Source organism: Nycticebus coucang, chromosome 20 (genome assembly GCF_027406575.1).
Source record: "Nycticebus coucang isolate mNycCou1 chromosome 20, mNycCou1.pri, whole genome shotgun sequence".
Taxonomy (NCBI): Eukaryota; Metazoa; Chordata; class Mammalia; order Primates; family Lorisidae; genus Nycticebus; species Nycticebus coucang.
In genome coordinates this window covers 16,749,012-16,767,267 of record NC_069799.1, presented here as the reverse complement: position 1 = coordinate 16,767,267, position 18,256 = coordinate 16,749,012, and the positions used below count along the sequence as shown (strand labels likewise).

General features: G+C 37.9%; 1 pseudogene; it reads left to right on the top strand.

Moving 5' to 3' along the window:
- LOC128572476 (putative zinc finger protein 66) overlaps positions 1–2,262 on the top strand; it is a 68,280-nt pseudogene extending 66,018 nt beyond the window's left edge.
- Positions 2,263–18,256: the final 15,994 nt, after the last annotated feature.

The window sequence follows — 18,256 nt, the reverse complement described above, 5'->3', positions numbered from 1 at the left end:
CAGTTACAACCTAAGGATAGGGGTAAGGGGGAAAGGGAGAGGGTAGAGGGAGGGAGATTGGTGGGATTACACCTGTGGTGCATCTTACAAGGGTATATGTGAAACTTAGTAAATGTGGAATGTAAATGTCTTGGCACAATAACTAGGAAAGTGCCAGGAAGGCTATGTTCACCATTGTGATGAAAATATGTCAAATGTTCTATGAAGCTAGTGTATGATTCCCCATGGTCATACCTATGTACACAGTTATGATTTAATAAAAAACATATAGTTATAAAAGATCTGAAACGTCATGTTTGTCAACATATTTTCAACTTAATACATCTATGAAGGTATTATGATTTTGATATTCTTCTGTGCTTTGTTAGCTATTCTACTTGGTATAATTTTACGTATTTGTCAGTCAAATTTAAAAATTGAGATAAGTTTCAAAAGTGAAATAAATTGTCATTTTCATTTCCTTTAATGCTTCCTTCTCATTACACCCAGGAGTTTTTGCCAGAGCAGGGTATAAAGGATGCATTTCAAAAAGTGTCAATCACTAAATATAGAACCTGTGCTTTGAAAATTTACATGTATGGAAAGACTGGAATAAAATGGAAGAGTATGAGAGGCAGAAAATTTATTATCATGGACTATTCCAAAGTTTGTCAGCTACACATAGGACAATCATTCAAGGTAATAAATGTATGGAGGTCTTCAGTAAATCTGCAAATCTAAGTAAGCACAAGGTAAGACATACTAGAAAGAAAACTTTCCAGTGTAACAAAGCCTTTAATGACAAGACAAATCTTTTCGAACATAAGAAAGTTAACACAAGACAAAAACACTAAAAATGTGAAGAATGTGATGAAACTTCCAAACAGTGCTCTGTTTTTAGTACACATAAAAGAATTCATACTAGAGGGAAACATTACAAATGTGAGGAATGTGTCAAAGCCTTTAACAACTACACACATCTTATAACACATAAGAGAATTCATAGTGAAGGGAAACCCTACAAATGTGAAGAATGTAGTAAAGCCTTTACTCAATGCTCAATATTTATTGTACATAACAGAACTCATACTGTAGAGAAACCCTACAAATGTGAAGAATGTGGCAAAGCTTTCAGTATGCTCAATCCTTACTGTGCATAAGAGAACTCATAGTGGAAAGAGACCTTACAAATGTGAGGAATGTGGCAAAGACTTCAAACACTCCTCACATCATGCAAAACATAAGAGAATTCATAGTGGAGAGAAACCCTACAAATGTGAAGAATGTAGCAAAGCCTATAGTAAATGCTCAATACTTACTATACATAAGATTATTCACATTGGAGAGAAACTTTACAAATGTGAGGAATGTGGCAAAGCCTTTAACAGCTGCTCAAGTCTTATAAGACATAAGAGAATTCATACTGGAGAGAAATGTTACAAATGTGAAGAATGTGTCAAAGCCTTTAACCAGTGCTCAGCTCTTACAATACATAAGAGAATTCATACTGGAGAGAAACCCTACAAATGTGAAGAATGTGGCAAAGCCTTTAACAAGTACTCAGATCTTACAACACATAAGAGAATTCATACTGGAGAGAAATCTTACAAATGTGAAGAATGTGGCAAAGCCTTTAGTAAATGCTCAATCCTTACTGTACATAAGAGAATTCATATTGCAGAGAAACCTTACAAATGTGAGGAATGTGGCAAAGCCTTTAACAATTGCTCAAGTCTTATAACACGTAAGAGAATTCATACTGGAGAGAAACCCTACAAATGTGAAGAATGTGGTAAAGCTTTTTACAATTGCTCAGCTCTTACAACACATAGGAGAATTCATACTGGACAGAAACCCTACATATGTGAAGAATGTGGTGACGCCTTTTACAATTGCTCAGCTCTTACAAGACATAAAAGAATTCATACTGGAGAAAAACCCTACAAATGTGAAGAATGTGACAAATACTTTAACCAGTGCTCGGTTCTTACAACACATAAGAGAATTCATACTGGAGAGAAATCCTATGAATGTGAAGTATGTGGCAAAGCCTTTAACCAGTGTGCAAATCTTACAACACATCGGAGAATTCATACTGGATAGAAATCCTACAAATGTGAAGAATGTGGCAAAACCTTTAACAGGTGTTAACACCAAACTCTACATAAAATAATTTATACCAGAGAAAGATGTTACAGATGTGAAATATGTGGCAAAGTCTTGAATAACTCCTCACACTGTACTCAACATCACATAATTCAGATAAAATTAGGAAAAATGTAATGATGGCAAAAAGAGCCTTCTCAAGTGTTAGCATTAGCATTAACATGAGTACATATAGTGAAAGACAACAATTAAAAAATTCAGAGTGGTGAAATAATTTTACATCACAAATTTTATTTGATATGCCAATATTTTCTGAAAAATTATTTAAAATCAGAGAATTTTTATTAGAAATTTAATCAATATAAATGTAGAGAAATATTTGTGCAAAGCATATATCTTTATATTAAAACTACAAATTATTGATTTAAAAATACTTTACAGATGTAATAAATTGAACAATTAATCAAACATCTGGTCTATATAAATATCCAGGGATTCAGAGTAGAATGCACTAAGGCACTGAGACTTTCACATATTGTGCTAAACGATGATTATCAATTATTATGGTGAATAATCAAGCTAAAATAATTTTGTAATTAATTTTAAGTTTAAAAAGCAGAGATTGATTTTCTGATTATCATAATTACATGTAAACTATGCTTTTCTGGTCATGGTCAAGCTAGGAATGTAAAACATTTTTGCATTTTTGACAATCAGAAATTTTTGTATTTTAACTCACAATGTAGAAATGCTATGCTTTTATTCCTAGTGTTTATGTGAAATATGTGGTTAACTCTTGCTACATCAGAATTATTAGAAGGCTTCATATATTAGCTGGGCAATGTTTGTGTAATCTTTTTGTAGAAGATTCAAAACATTGAAATGTAATGTGTATGAAGCAGAGATTTGCTTTGTGGTTGACATATAAAAAGTATTTAAAGTGATGCATAAAATAGCCTTACATGCTAATATTTCTCTGCACTGTCATAAGAAAGTAAAACAATCACAGTTTTAGAAGTAAATCATTTTACTAATTGCACATTAGTCTAACAAAATACACTAGATTTTGAAATTTTCTTTGACTATATATGAAGTCAATTTCATTAAATTAAAGAAATTAATGTTATTAATGTGTTGAGTGTTGTAGATTGAATCAACTATTATTTTGTCACCAATATTAACCTATCTCATATTACTCAGTTTAGGTAATGGATAGTAAGAATGTGCTATTGGGTTATATAATAAAATATCATCTCTGTGATCCATTTTCCCAGCTGCTTTAAATTGCAAAGAAGTTGTACAGGCGATTGCACTAATGTACACAGGTATGATTTAATAATAAAATAAATAAATAAATAAAAAGAAAAAATAATAAATAAATTGCAAAGAAGTTGAAGTATAATGTTCCTATATGTTAAAGTTTTCTTATCTTTTCCAGTTACATTTTTTTCTATAGTGATTATAATGATTGGCTAGTATAGTAAAAAGCTATACATTTATGAACAGCAAATGACTATTTATAATATTCTATCTTACATTTTTCCTTGAATATGCAACCTCACTGGTTTTTGAAACACATTTTTTATTTATATGTATGTAAATATACAAATATCTCACTCTATATAAAAATTTTAGGTGTAACATAATGTTACACCTAAACATTATTAATTATGTTTCTGTGAATGTGGCTGTATACCAACTTCTAAAGTAAGAAAACATATTGGGAAAAAAACACATTTTTTAAAGTGTCCATAATTTACTGATTAACTAGAAATGTTGAAGTTTCTGTTAGCAAATATCTATTCTTTTGTGCCTTACATTTAATTAATTCTTAATTAAAATCTTAAGACTGTGGCTCAGCATCTCCCCCATGCAAGTCCTCTATTTTTACTTATTACTCATGCCTGATCTAACATACAATTAACTTATTTCCAAGTTTATTAAGTGTTCTTTTTTTTTATTGTTGGGGATTCATTGAGGGTACAATAAGCCAGGTTACACTGATTGCAATTGTTAGGTAAAGTCCCTCTTGCAATCATGTCTTGCCCCCATAAATTGTGACACACACTATTAAGTGTTCTTTATATGACCCCTTCAAGGATTATGACAATGTTTTTTATAAAATTTAAAGGGTATTTATGAAATAATCTGAAAATTAAAGTAACTCCACAGTGGATTGACTTACATTTTGGTCCCTCAGTATATTCTATATTTTTCTTCTAAATCAGGAAATATTATTTAAGCTGCATTTTCTTTGGCTGTTTCTCTCGTTTTTTGTCATTGTCATATTTGAATATATTATCTTCATTAGGCTAATTTGTCCAGGTAAACACTGGGAAGTCTTCATTAATCATGAATTTGTTTTAAAATTTGAGTGGAGGGAACAAGTACAGGATAATGATAGGTATGTATTAAATGCCTTATAATTAGCATGAAATATTTCTGGAGGAGTTTGTACCTGTAGGTAAGAGATTAACAATATTCAAAGTGAATAAATAACATAGACTCTGCATGTGGAGAGAGGACACGTTCACACCAACAAACTCTCTGAATTTATAAAGGGAAATTATGTTTCTTAAATTTTATAATGATGTCCCATTTGTTGCTATCTCTTTTCTTCATTACAAGCCACAAATGTATCACAGCCATTCTTTTTCCAGTGACATGGGTACAACTATCTCACTGTTCTACATACTACATGAAATTTCTCACAATACTCTCAAATTTCTCAGAAGTTTAGAAATTTTTAATTTGATATAGATTATTTTGTATCAAAGAACTTGAGTCCATTGATGTTATAAATGTAGCATTCTGATTACTTAACAGAAGCCAGTGTGATTCATTGTCCTTTAAAATCAAAGTCTCCAAGAGTACAAAGATAATTGCTCCTGACTGCCATAGAATTAAATCAAGTAGTCATCATTATATGTCTTTGATCCTAATACAGAGGGTCATGAATATTAAAATAAAAGGAGTAAAGCATACATAACTGTGATGATTATGGTAACAACTATATAAAAAAAACAACACTAGAATTTGGCATGAACGTTTATGGTTTGTGAAGAAGTTTCAATTTAATTTTCATGAAATATGTAGTACAACATACGATTCTATGTAGAATCTGCTACACCAAGTTTGTTTCTTTGGGATTGACCTAGATTTTTGTTGGGGCATCCACAGGTGGGCTCAAGCTTCTGTCCTGCCTCTGACTGTTCATGGCTGCCCAGAGGCTCTGTGTACATCTCCTGTAAGAGGACTCATAGTAGAAACACCGTATTCTGGGTCATGTGAGGGGTTAGAGTAGGAGGTGCCCAGTTCCTAGCTTTTGGGAAAGTCATTCTCTTCTCTTTATCCTGAGAGCTGCCAACAGTCCCAGGAATTCCATGTTCTCCAATCTGGCTCAACTTCCTGAGGACAGCTTGTGCACTCAGGCCTTGTTGACACAAATGCAGGATTTTTGAGGAGCTTCCAGTTAATTAGGGAAAGGTCCTCATATCTAGAATGTCCAGAAGAAGGACCCAGAAGGTTCAAGGGAGCCAGGCCACTGAGGACCAGCTCAGGGCATTTGGGCTCCATGTAGTCAACAGGAGCAGGTGGTGTGGGCAGCCCCTCACACACATGGGGACATTATTCCATGGTAGTTCCTGCCCCTGGAGTTATTGCCATGGATGGCCTGGGGGCTTCTGAGAGCCCAGCTTGTTCATTCCTGGGCAAGAGGATAGCAGGACTAGTGTTCCAATATCACAGTGATGGGGTGTGCAGGCTGGCTTAAGCATCCTATTTTGGGAGAGGCAATGACACCTGCACTTGTGGGAAATGCCTCTTAGCGAGTCAGGTTCTCCTCTCCCCATTTCTATTCCGAACCTGTTCCCTCAAACTAGGCAACTGGCAGGCTTAGTTTGGAGAATGTGTTTCAAGAAGCCCTGGAATCTCTAGACAGCTCCAAGTGTTCCTCCCAAGGAAGGAGCCATCCAAGTTCCCCAGAACAATCCTCAATTGGCTGTCTGGTCCCTGGTCAGCTTCACTGTTTACTCAGCCTTAGGGAAGAACCATGGGACAAACCCCTGAGGAGTCTGAGGCTGCCTGGACACTTTCCCAGGCACTCCAGGAGGTCCCTAGACCTCCTTATCTTCAGCCCCAGGAGAATCTTCTGTCCCAGCACAAAGTCCTGAGCCAGAAGAATCCCGACACACCACAAGAGGCCACCCAATACCTGAAAGAGTCAACTCTATATTTTAGAAAACATGGAAGATTGTTTTGTGAGGGGCTTTGTGGGGTAGGGTAGTTCAGCTGATAAATGTCCGGATATATAACAACCAGAGCATTAGAAATATATATGAGGGTAAAATATGTTCTTACACTTGGAAATTTTTAAAAGAAGAAAGGCTTCAGTTTCCTTTTGTTCAATTATGTCTTCACTGTTACTATGGACATTTATGAAGTGCCTGCTATGTGCAAGGCTCTCTCACTCACTCTCTCATTTGATGTGGAACAAGGTCATGGCGTTCCTTCTCACAGAAGGAGAATAAGAAAATGGGTGAAAGAACTGGGCTCAAAGTCATGCAGACCCACGCCAGAGTCTGCCTCTCCCAACCAGTCTCACTCTGCCATTTTGTGCAGGTAGAAGTGGATGGTCCCAGGACACAAGGGCATCTTAGCCTGGGGCCTGGAATAGGCTTAGTAACACCCAGTGTCAGAGGCTGCCCTCTCACTTGGCATCCCTCTGTGCTCCAGTTCCTTCCTACTACAAGGCTGGTGGGCTATTCGGGATAGCATAAGGAGGAAAGGTTAGTGCACGCACTGGGGTCAGGCTACCTGGGTTCGAATCCTGTCTTCTGCCCTCATTGGCTGTGAGACCTTGGGAAGCTCCATCATTCCTTTGGGCTGAAGAGTTATGCCTGTTAAATTAATGGTCACAATTATTGTTCTCGCATAGGGATAGCCATGTGGATTGAATTAGAAAATCCATCCAAAGAAGGCTCTTCACTCAGCTCCTGGCACACAATAAGCACCTACTGAACACTGGCTATGACTCTGTCCTATTTTTTATCTTTTAGACTGTGCCAGTTTTGGCACCAAGATTCTGGGGAGACACATACCACCTAGTGGATTGTTCAAAATGAGATTCTCAAAAAGAATTTTGTTTGGTTTTGTTAGAGGAGGCATTTTCAACCTCTGGCTGATCGGGTCCCATGTCCCCAAAGGCAAGAGACATTAACTGTATTTGGTGCCAGAAACACAGGAGTAAGTGGAGGCAGGGTCCTCCTGTCTGCTGTGTCTCTGTGAGGGAGGCTGTGACAGCACTAGCATGCAGAAGTTGCACAGTTTATTTTCTGGGATGAAGGATGATTTCCCATTGTAGGGCCCAGACTGTCCTACACTCTACCCCCATCTGATCTTGCCCATTCTTAGGTTTCAGTGTCAGACTCCCTGAAACACTTCTCTCTCACTCACTCTCTCATTTGATCATCCATTTACTTGGTCAATTAGTGCACATAAATACCAGGCCTGTAACAGATCCTGACAGGGCAAGAATGGATAAATCCTTCTTACTGTCTGACAAAAGATGGCCATGGGGAAGACAGACAAATACCTGGGTGACCACAATTCATTACTAAGTATACCCATGACAACTGATCAGGCCTGGCATTGGAAAAAGTTTTGATCTCAATTCTAGAGGAAGCAACAATATGTCTATGACACAAACAAGGCCTTTGCAACTGAAGTAACAGATTTCTCTGTTCCCTCAGGGAGGCTGGCCTGTTCCAAGAGTCTGGAGAGGAAGCAGAGGGCATGGAGGGGTGGAAAGAGTGACAATGGACAGGCTGGAGAGAGATAGTGACCGGGTTATAAAGATAGCAGCATCTTCCAAGTGTCTCTGAGCTTGCATAGGAATGACTAAAGGAGACAGTGAAGAGGCAGAGTGGATACACCAAGCACTGAAGGGGTCTGGACACAGCCTAGAAGGAGGTGGCTCTTTCTCAGCACCCAGAGGTCAAAGGAGGTGAGTAGTTGGTAGTGACCTTGGGATATGCCTAATTCATGTGTGTGTGACCAGAGCTGTCTCATGAGTGAATGATAAATATAAACAGTCAGTAGCCATTTGCTGCAGTGATGAGCAAATGGCATCAGCTCGATGAGAATCAATTCCAAAGTGCATTCTCTCAACCTTGGCATGCTGCCAAGGTCCTCCAATGAGAAGTTCCCCAGAACTTTCTTTTTTTTATTTTTAATTTTATTTTTTATTGTTAAATCATAGCCGTGTACATTAGTGCAATCACCTGTACCCATTCTAAGATGCACTGAAGATGTGGACAGACCCATAACCCTCCCTTCACCAAAACCTCCCCCCTCCCTTCACCATCCTTGGCCCTTTCCCCATAGTCTTGTGCTATAATTGGGTTATAATCTTCATGTGAAAGCTATAATTTAGCTTCATAGTAGGGCTGAGTACATTGGATAATTTTTCTTCCATTCCTGAGATACTTTGCTAAGAAGAATATGTTCCAGATCCATCCATGTAAACATGAAAGAGGTAAAGTCTCCATCTTCCTTCAAGGCTGCATAGTATTCCATGGTATACATGTACTACAATTTGCTAGTCCATTCGTGGGTCGATGGGCACTTGGGATTCTTCCATGATTTAGCAATTATGAATAGGGCTGCAATGAACATTCTGGTACCGATGTCTGTTATATTGTGACTTTTGGTCTTCTGGGTATAAACCTAGTAAAGGAATTATAGGATCGAATGGCAGGTCTATTTTTAGGTCTCTAAGTTTCCTCCAAACATCCTTCCAGAAGGAACGTATTAGTGGGCATTCCCACTCAGCAGGGTAGAAGTGTGCCCTTTCCTCCACATCCACACCAACATCTCTGGTTTTGGGATTTTGTTATGTGGGCTACTCTTACTGGGGTTGGATGATATCTCAGAGCAGTTTTGATTTGCATTTCTCTGATGATTAAGGATGATGACCTTTTTTTCATGTGTTTGTAGATTTTGGGTTGGTGTTCTTTAAAGAAGTTTCTCTTTAAGTCCCTTGCCCACCCTGAAATGGGGTCACGTGTTCTTTTCTTGCTAATAAATTTGAGCTCTGTGGATTCTTGTTATTAGACCTATATCGGAATTATAACCTACAAATATTTTCTCTCATTCTGAGGGCTGTCTGCTTGCTTTACTTACTATCTTCTTGGCTGTGCAGAAGCTTTTTAGTTTGATCAGGTCCCAGTAGTGTATTTTTCATATTGCTTCAATTGCCTGGGGAGTCCTCCTCATAAAATATTCACCCAGGCCGATTCCTCCAAGAGATTTCACTGCAATTTCTTCAAGTATTTTTATAGTTTCATAGCTTAAGTTTAAATCTTTTATCCAGTGAGAGTCTATCTTAGTTAACGGTGAAAGGTGTGGGTCCAGTTTCAATCTTCTACAGGTTGCCAGCCAGTTTACCCAGCACCGTTTATTAAATACGGAATCTTTTCCCCACTGAATGTTTTTTTTTTTTTTTATTGTTGGGGATTCTTTGAGGGTACAATAAGCCAGGTTACACTGATTGCAATTGTTAGGTAAAGTCCCTCTTGCAATCATGTCTTGCCCCCATAAAGTGTAACACACACCAAGACCCCACCCACCTCCCTCTTTCCCTCTATCTGTTTCCCCCCCCCATAACCATGATTGTCATTAATTGTCCTCATATCAAAATTGAGTACATAGGATTCATGCTTCTCCATTCTTCTGATGCTTTACTAAGAATAATGTCTTATACGTCCATCCAGGTTAATACGAAGGATGTAAACTCTCCATTTTTTTAATGGATGAATAGTATTCCATGGCATACATATATAACAGCTTGTTAATCCATTCCTAGGTTGGTGGGCATTTAGGCTGTTTCCACATTTTGGTGATTGTAAATTGAGCTCCAATAAACAGTCTAGTACAAGTGTCCTTATGATAAAAAGCTTTTTTCCTTCTGGGTAGATGCCCAGTAATGAGATTGCAGGAACAAATGGGAGGTCTAGCTTGAGTGCTTTGAGGTTTCTCCACACTTCCTTCCAGAAAGGTTGTACAAGTTTGCAGTCCCACCAGCAGTGTAAAAGTGTTCCCTTCTCTCCACATCCATGCCAGCATCTGCAGTTTTGAGATTTTGTGATGTGGGCCATTCTCACTGGGGTTAGATGATATCTCAGGGTTGTTTTGATTTGCATTTCTCTAATATATAGAGATGATGAACATTTTTTCATGTGTTTGTTAGCCATTCGTCTGTCATCTTTACAGAAATTTCTATTCATGTCTCTTGCCCATTGATATAAGGGATTGTTGGTTTTTTTCATGTGGATTAATTTGAGTTCTCTATAGATCCTAGTTATCAAGCTTTTGTCTGATTGAAAATATGCAAATATCCTTTCCCATTCTGTAGGTTGTCTCTTTGCTTTGGTTATTGTCTCCTTAGCTGTACAGAAGCTTTTCAGTTTAATGAAGTCTCATTTGTTTATTTTTGTTGTTGTTGCAATTGCCATGGCAGTCTTCTTCATGAAGTCTTTCCCCAGGCCAATATCTTCCAGTGTTTTTCCTGTGCTTTCTTGGAGGATTTTTATTGTTTCATGCCTTAAATTTAAGTCCTTTATCCATTTTGAATCAATTTTTGTGAGTGGGGAAAGGTGTGGGTCCAGTTTCAGTCTTTTACATGTAGACATCCAGTTCTCCCAACACCATTTATTGAATAGGGAGTCTTTCCCCCAAGGTATGTTCTTGTTTGGTTTATCAAAGATTAGGTGGTTGTAAGATGTTAGTTTCATTTCTTGGTTTTCAATTCTATTCCAAGTGTCTATGTCTCTGTTTTTGTGCCAGTACCATGCTGTCTTGAGCACTATGGCCTCGTAGTACAGACTAAAATCTGGTATGCTGATGCCCCCAGCTTTATTTTTGTTACAGAGAACTGCCTTAGCTATACGGGTTTTTTTCTGGTTCCATACAAAATGCAGAATCATTTTTTCCAAATCTTGAAAGTACAATGTTGGTATTTTGATAGGAATGGCATTGAATAGGTAGATTGCTTTGGGAAGTATAGACATTTTAACAATGTTGATTCTTCCCATCCATGAGCATGGTATGTTCTTCCATTTGTTAATCTCCTCTGCTATTTCCTTTCTGAGGATTTCGTAGTTTTCTTTATAGAAGTCCTTAACCTCCTTCGTTAGGTACACTCCTAGGTATTTCATTTTCTTTGAAACTATGGTGACGGGAGCTGTGTCCTTAATTAGCTTCTCATCTTGACTGTCATTGGTGTACACAAAGGCTACTGACTTGTGGACATTGATTTTATATCCTGAAAAATTACTGTATTTTTGATCACTTCTAGGAGTCTTGTGGTTGAGTCTTTGGGGTTCTCTAAGCATAAGATCATGTCGTCAGCAAAGAGGGAGAGTTTGACCTCCTCTGCTCCCATTTGGATTCCCTTTATTTCCTTGTCTTGCCTAATTGTTTTGGCTAGAACTTCCAGCACTACGTTGAATGGTAAAGGTGACAGAGGACAAACTTGTCTGGTTCCAGTTCTAAGAGGAAAAGCTTTCACTTTTACTCCATTCAGTAAAATATTAGCTGTAGGTTTGTCATAGATAGCCTCAATTAGTTTTAGAAATGTGCCACCTATGCCTATACTCTTCAGTGTTCTAATTAGAAAAGGATGCTGGATTTTATCAAATGCTTTTTCTGCATCTATTGAGAGGATCCTGTGATCTTTATTTTGGCCTCTGTTAATATGGTGGATAACTTTTATAGACTTGCGTATGTTAAACCAGCCTTGCATCCCTGGGATGAAGCCTAGTTGATCATGATGAATGACTTTTTCGATAATAAGCTGTAATCTATTGGCTAGGATTTTGTTGAGAATTTTTGCATCTATGTTCATGAGTGAGATTGGTCTGAAATTCTCCTTTTTGTTTGGGTCTTTTCCTGGTTTTGGTATCAGGGTGATGTTTGCTTCACAGAATGTGTTGTGGAAGATTCCTTCTTCCTCAATTTTTTGGAATAATTTCTGCAGTACAAGAATAAGCTCTTCATTGAAGGTTTGATAGAATTCTGGAGTGAAGCCATCTGGACCAGGGCATTTTTTGGTTGGAAGATTTTTTATTGTTTCTTTGATCTCAGTGCTTGAACTTGGTCTGTTCACGAGCTCTATTTCTTCCTGGCTGAGTCTAGGGAGAGGGTGTGATTCCAAATATTGATCCATTTCTTTCACATTGTCAAATTTCTGGGCATGGAGTTTCTGGAAGTATTCAGAGATGATCTCTTGTATCTCTGTGGGATCAGTTGTTATTTTCCCTTTATCATTTCTGATTGAGGTTACTAGAGATTTTACTGTTCTATTCCTCGTTAGTCTGGCCAATGGTTTATCTATTTTATTTATTTTTTCAAAAAACCAACTCCTTGTTTCATTAATTTTCTGAATGAATTTTTTCTTTTCAATTTCATTGATCTCTGATTTGATTTTGGATATTTCATTTCTTCTACTGAGTTAGGCTTAGATTGTTCTTCTTTTTCCAATTCCATAAGATCTCTTGTGAGATTGTTGATGTGCTCTCTTTCTGTTTTTCGAATGTAGGCATCTAAAGCGATGAATTTTCCTCTCAAAACTGTTTTTGCAGTATCCCACAGGTTTTGGTAGCTTGTGTCTTCATTGTTGTTATGCTCAAGGAAGTTAATGATTTCCTGTTTTATTTCTTCCTGCACCCATCTGTTATTCAACAGAAGATTTTTCAATTTCCATTCCTTTGGTTGGGGTAGAGCATTTTTGTTAGAGTTGAGTTCCACCTTTAGTGCCTTATGGTCTGAGAAGATGCAAGGTAAAATTTCAATTCTTTTGATTCTGTTGATATTTGTTTTGTGTCCCAGGATATAATCAATTTTGGAGAATGTTCCATGGGGTGATGAGAAGAATGTATATTATTTATCTTTGGTATGGAGTGTTCTATATGCGTCTATCAAGCACAGTTGTTCTAGGGTCTCATTTAAATCTCTTATATCCTTGTTTAATTTCTGTTTAGAGGATCTGTCCAGCTCTGTAAGAGGAGTGTTAAGGTCCCCTGTTATTATGGTATTATCAGATATCATATTGCTGAGACTGAGTAAGGTCTGTTTCAAGAATCTGGGAGCATTTAAATTGGGTGCAGAGATATTTAGAATTGAAATGTCTTCTTGTTGTATTTTTCCCTTGACCAATATAAAGAGACCATCTTTGTCTTTTTTGACTTTAGTTGTTTTAAATCCACATGTATCTGAAAATAAGATTGCACCTCCTCTTTTCTTCTGAATTCCATTTGCCTGAAAAATTGTCTTCCAACCCTTGACTCGGAGCTTTAATTTGTCTTTTGAAGCCAGGTGTGTTTCTTGCAGACAGCAAATGGATGGCTTGTGTTTTTTAATCCAGTCAACCAACCTATGTCTCTTCAGAGGGGAATTCAAGCCATTAGCATTTATTGAGATAATTGATAAGTGTGGTAGTATTCTATTTGTCTTATTTTGAGAGTCCACTACTTAGTTTTATCTTTTGCATCAGTGTGGAGGTTAGGTTCTGTCCTTTAATTTCTGAGTTCTTACTTTGCTGCTGATCCATTGTGGTGGTCAGTGTGCAGAACAGGTTGAAGTATTTCCTGTAGAGCTGGTCTTCTTGTGGCGAATTTCCTCAATGTTTGTATATCCGTAAATGATTTCATTTCTCCGTCAATTTTGAAGCTTAGCTTAGCAGGGTACAGTATTCTGGGCTGGAAATTGTTCTGTTTAAGTAGATGAAAGGTAGATGACCATTGTCTTCTTGTTTGGAAAGTTTCATTAGAGAAGTCCTCGGTCACTCTGATGGATTTGCCCCTGTAAGTCAACTGGCGCTTACTCCTGGCAGCTTGAAGAATCTTTTCTTTTGTCTTGACTTTGGACAGGTTCATCACAATGTGTCTTGGAGAAGCTCGGTTAGAGTTGAGGCGACCTGGGGTCCGATATCCCTCTGAAAGCAGTTTGTCAGAATCTTTGGTGATATTTGGGAAATTTTCTTTTATAATATTCTCTAGTATGGCTTCCATTCCTCTGGGGCATTCTTCTTCCCCTTCTGGAATTCCTATAACTCGTATGTTGGAACGCTTCATAAATTCCCATAATTCTGACAGTGAGCGTTCTGCTTTCTCTCTCTTCTTTTCTGCCTCTTTTACTATCTGACAATGTTATCTCAAAAACTTTGTCTTCTACCTCTGAAATTCTTTCTTCTGCATGGTCTAACCTGTTGCTGATAATTTCCATCGCTTCTTTGTGTTCCCTGATTGACTTTTTAATTTCCTTCAGCTCTGCTATATCCTTTTTATATTCTTCATATCATTCATCTCTGATTTGATTCTGTTTTTGGATTTCCTTTTGGTTATTTTCCACTTTATTAGCAGTTTCCTTCATTGTTTCCATCATTTCTTTCATTGTTTTCAACATGTGTAATCTAAATTCCCTTTCTGTCATTCCTAACATTTCTGTATATGTGGAATCCTCTGCATTAGCTGAATCATGGTCCCTTGGCGGGGTTGTTCTGGACTGGTTCTTCATGGTGCCTGGAGTTTTCTGCTGATTCTTCCTCATGAGTGATTTCTTTTCTCTGTTTCCTTGCCCTAATTTTCCTTTCACTTTCTCTTGCTCTTTAAGTTCTCGTGCCTGTGTACTAAGGCTTACAGGACCAGAAGTGTGAGAAGGTTTAAGAGCAAAAAAGGGATGAAAGAAAGGAGGACCGAGTGATAAGAAAAAAAAAAGAGGAAAAATAGAGAAAGGAGAGGGTGTGGGTAAAAGGAATATTGACAAAAAGAAGAGAGGCACAGAAAGAGGGAGACAGAGCAATATAGGTGTACAGTAGGGTACTTTGATACAACCTTAAAAAAAAAACACCTTCTGGGGGTACCCAGTTGGGTGGTTCCCTTGAGTTCAGCAGCTCTTTACTAACCCGATCAGACACAGTACCCCACCTCCATCAAGTAGAGACGGAAGACAAAAATGCTATAAATCAAACCAAAACAAGCAAACAGAAAGCTTTATGGGATAAAATTGGCTGGAAAAACCAAATAATAGAGGTAGAAACACTAACAATAATGAAGTTCTAAGTATTGAAATAGGCGGCAATGGGAAATTATAATTAAACTAGAAAAATTGAGAAAGAAAAAGGATCTGTATGGAAAAGGTCGAACTTAAAAAACAAAACAACAATCAACAACATCAAAATAAACAAAAAAAAACAACCAAACAAAAAAAATATACAACCAAAAACAAAGCACTGTGTATATGTTATTGAATATTGTCTGGGCAACACATGGTCTTCTGGGGTATGAGATGTTAATCACAGTTCTGATATGACTGGAGGCTGCTAGTTTCACAAACCCCAGCAGGTAGACACCCTAAATCTCTCTTCAGCCCACTTAAAAAGCATTTTGCGCTTGTTCACTTGCTGAGCAGAAGCTTTCCCAGGGAAGTGCTTGTCACTGGAATCACTGGTGAAGTGGCTATCCACTTACCCTGTGTGCCAAAACTGGTCTCCCTCTGCCCCCGAGGGTTAGGGCTGCAAGGCGGCTCAGACCCTGCCCTTAGGCTACTTGGTCGCTGGGTTACCAGCTCCCACCCAATTCCAGCTCTGCAACCCTGAGGGCGGATCTTGCCGACGTAGATCGCTCACTATGTCTGCCTGTGACCGAGAGCCAAACACTATTAGCTCCGTCTCGCTTAGCGGCTCAGACTGGGGCCCTAGACAAAGGCCAAAGTTCTCCGCAATCCTGCTCAGGCTCTCCCCAAGGCAGTTCAGCTGAGTGCCAAGTCCAAAGACACCAAAACAGTTCACAGGTAAGGCCTTTCTGGTTTGCATTCTCGCTGCTACTGAACTTACAGTTGTGGGCGTGTTTAGACGGATTGAACACACGTGACCACTTGCCAGTTTTCCACTGTTTTTGTCCTCGTATTGGTGTCCAGAAGTCTCTCGCTGACTCCCTGTATCCTCTCAGGGGTGATGATAGGCAGATCCCACCAGCCAGAGATGCCTGGAGTCCTATCTCCCCAGACTCATGGTGCCCAGATGCAAGGAAGCTGTTACTCGGCTGCCATCTTGCTCCTCCTCCCCCACTGAATGTTTTTAATTGGCTTGTCAAAGATCAAATAATGGTAAGTAGCTGGATCCATCTCTTGGTTCTCTATTCTGTTCCAGACATCTACTTCTCTACTTTTGTGCAAGTACCTTGCTGTTTTGATCACTATGGATTTATAGTACAGTCTCAGGTCTGGTCACGGCATTCCTCCTGCTTTGTTTTTATTGCTCAGTAATGTTTTGGCTATTCGAGTTTTTTTCTGATTCCAGATAAAACGAAGTATTATTTTTTCAAGATCTTTAAAGTATGACAACGGAGCTTTACTAGGAATTGCATTAAAATTATATATTGCTTTTGGCAGTATGGACATTTTAACAATGTTGATTCTTTTCAGCCATGAGCATGGTATGTTTTTCCATCTGTTAACATCTTCAGCTATTTCTTTTCTTAGAGTTTCATAGTTCTCTTTCTAGAGATCTTTCACGTCCTTTGTTAGGTATACTCCCAAATATTTCAACTTCTTTGGCACTACTGTGAAAGGAATAGAGTCCTTGACTGTTAGTTTGGCTTGGTTATTGTTGGTATATATAAAGGCTACATATTTATGGGTGTTGATTTTGTAGCCTGAGACATTGCTATATTCCTTGATCACTTCTGAAAGTTTTGTAGTAGAATCCCTAGAGTTTTCCAGATATACCATCATATCATCTGCAAAGAGTGAAAGTTTGATCACTTCTGACCCTATGTGGATACCCTTGATCGCCTTTTCTTTCCTAATTGCAATGGCTAAAACTTCCATTACAATGTTAAAGAGCAATGGAGACAATGGGCAACCTTGCCTGGTTCCTGATCTAAGTGGAAATGATTTCAACTCCATTCAATACGATATTTGCTGTGGGTTTGCTGTACATGGCCCCTATTAGTTTAAGAAATGTCCCTTCTATACCAATTTTCTTAAGTGTTCTGATCATGAAGGGATGCTGGATATTATCTAAAGCTTTTTCTGCATCAATTGAAAGAATCATTTGGTCTTTATTTTTAAGTTTGTTTATGTGTTGAATTACATTTATAGATTTACGTTTATTGACCCAGCCTTGAGACCCTGGGATAAAGCCCACTTGGTCATGGTGTATAATTCTTTTGATGTGTTGTGGGATTCTGTTTGTTAGGATCTTATTGAGTATTTTAGCATCAATATTCATTAGTGATATTGGTCTATAATTTTCTTTTCTTGTTGTGTCTTTCCCTGGTTTTGGGATCAAGGTGATGTTTGCTTCATAGAATGTGCTGGGTAATTTCCTTCTTTTTCTATATTTTGGAAGAGGTTTAGTGGTATGGGTTCTAGTTCTTCTTTAAATGTTTGGTAGAATTCTGACGTAAAGCCATCTGGTCCTGGGCTTTTCTTTTTAGGGAGATTTAATATAGTTAATGCTATTTCAGAACTTGATGTAGGGCTGTTCAACATTTCCACTTCATTCTGGCTAAGTCTTGGTAGGTGGCGTGCTTCCAGGTGTTGCTCGATTTCCTTCAGATTTTCATATTTGTGAGAATAGAGTTTCTTGTAGTATTCATTAAGGATTTTTTTAATTTCTGAGGCGTCTGTTGTTATTTCATCAATATCATTTCTGATTGATGAAATTAGAGATTTTACTCTTTCTTTCCTGATTAGGTTGGCCAAAGGTTTATCTATTTTATTGATCTTTTCAAAAAACCAGCTTTTGTATTTATTGATCTGTTGTATAATTCTTTTGTTTTCAATTTCATTTAATTGTACTCTGATTTTGGTTATTTCTTTTCTTCTGCTGCGTTTGGGGTTGAAGGGTTCTTCTTTCTCCAGTTGCTTGAGATGTTCCATTAAGTTATTGACTTCTTCTCTTTCCGTTTTCTTGAGGAAGGCTTCCAGTACTATAAATTTCCCTTCTAGGAATGCCTTTCCAGTATCCCAGAGGTTCTGGTAATTCGTGTCTTGATTGTTGTTTTTTTCCGAAAATATGGTGATTTCCTTCTTAATCTCGTCTATAACCCATTTATCCTTCAGCATAAGGTTGTTTAGCTTCCATGTTTTTGTATGGGTATGCACGTTC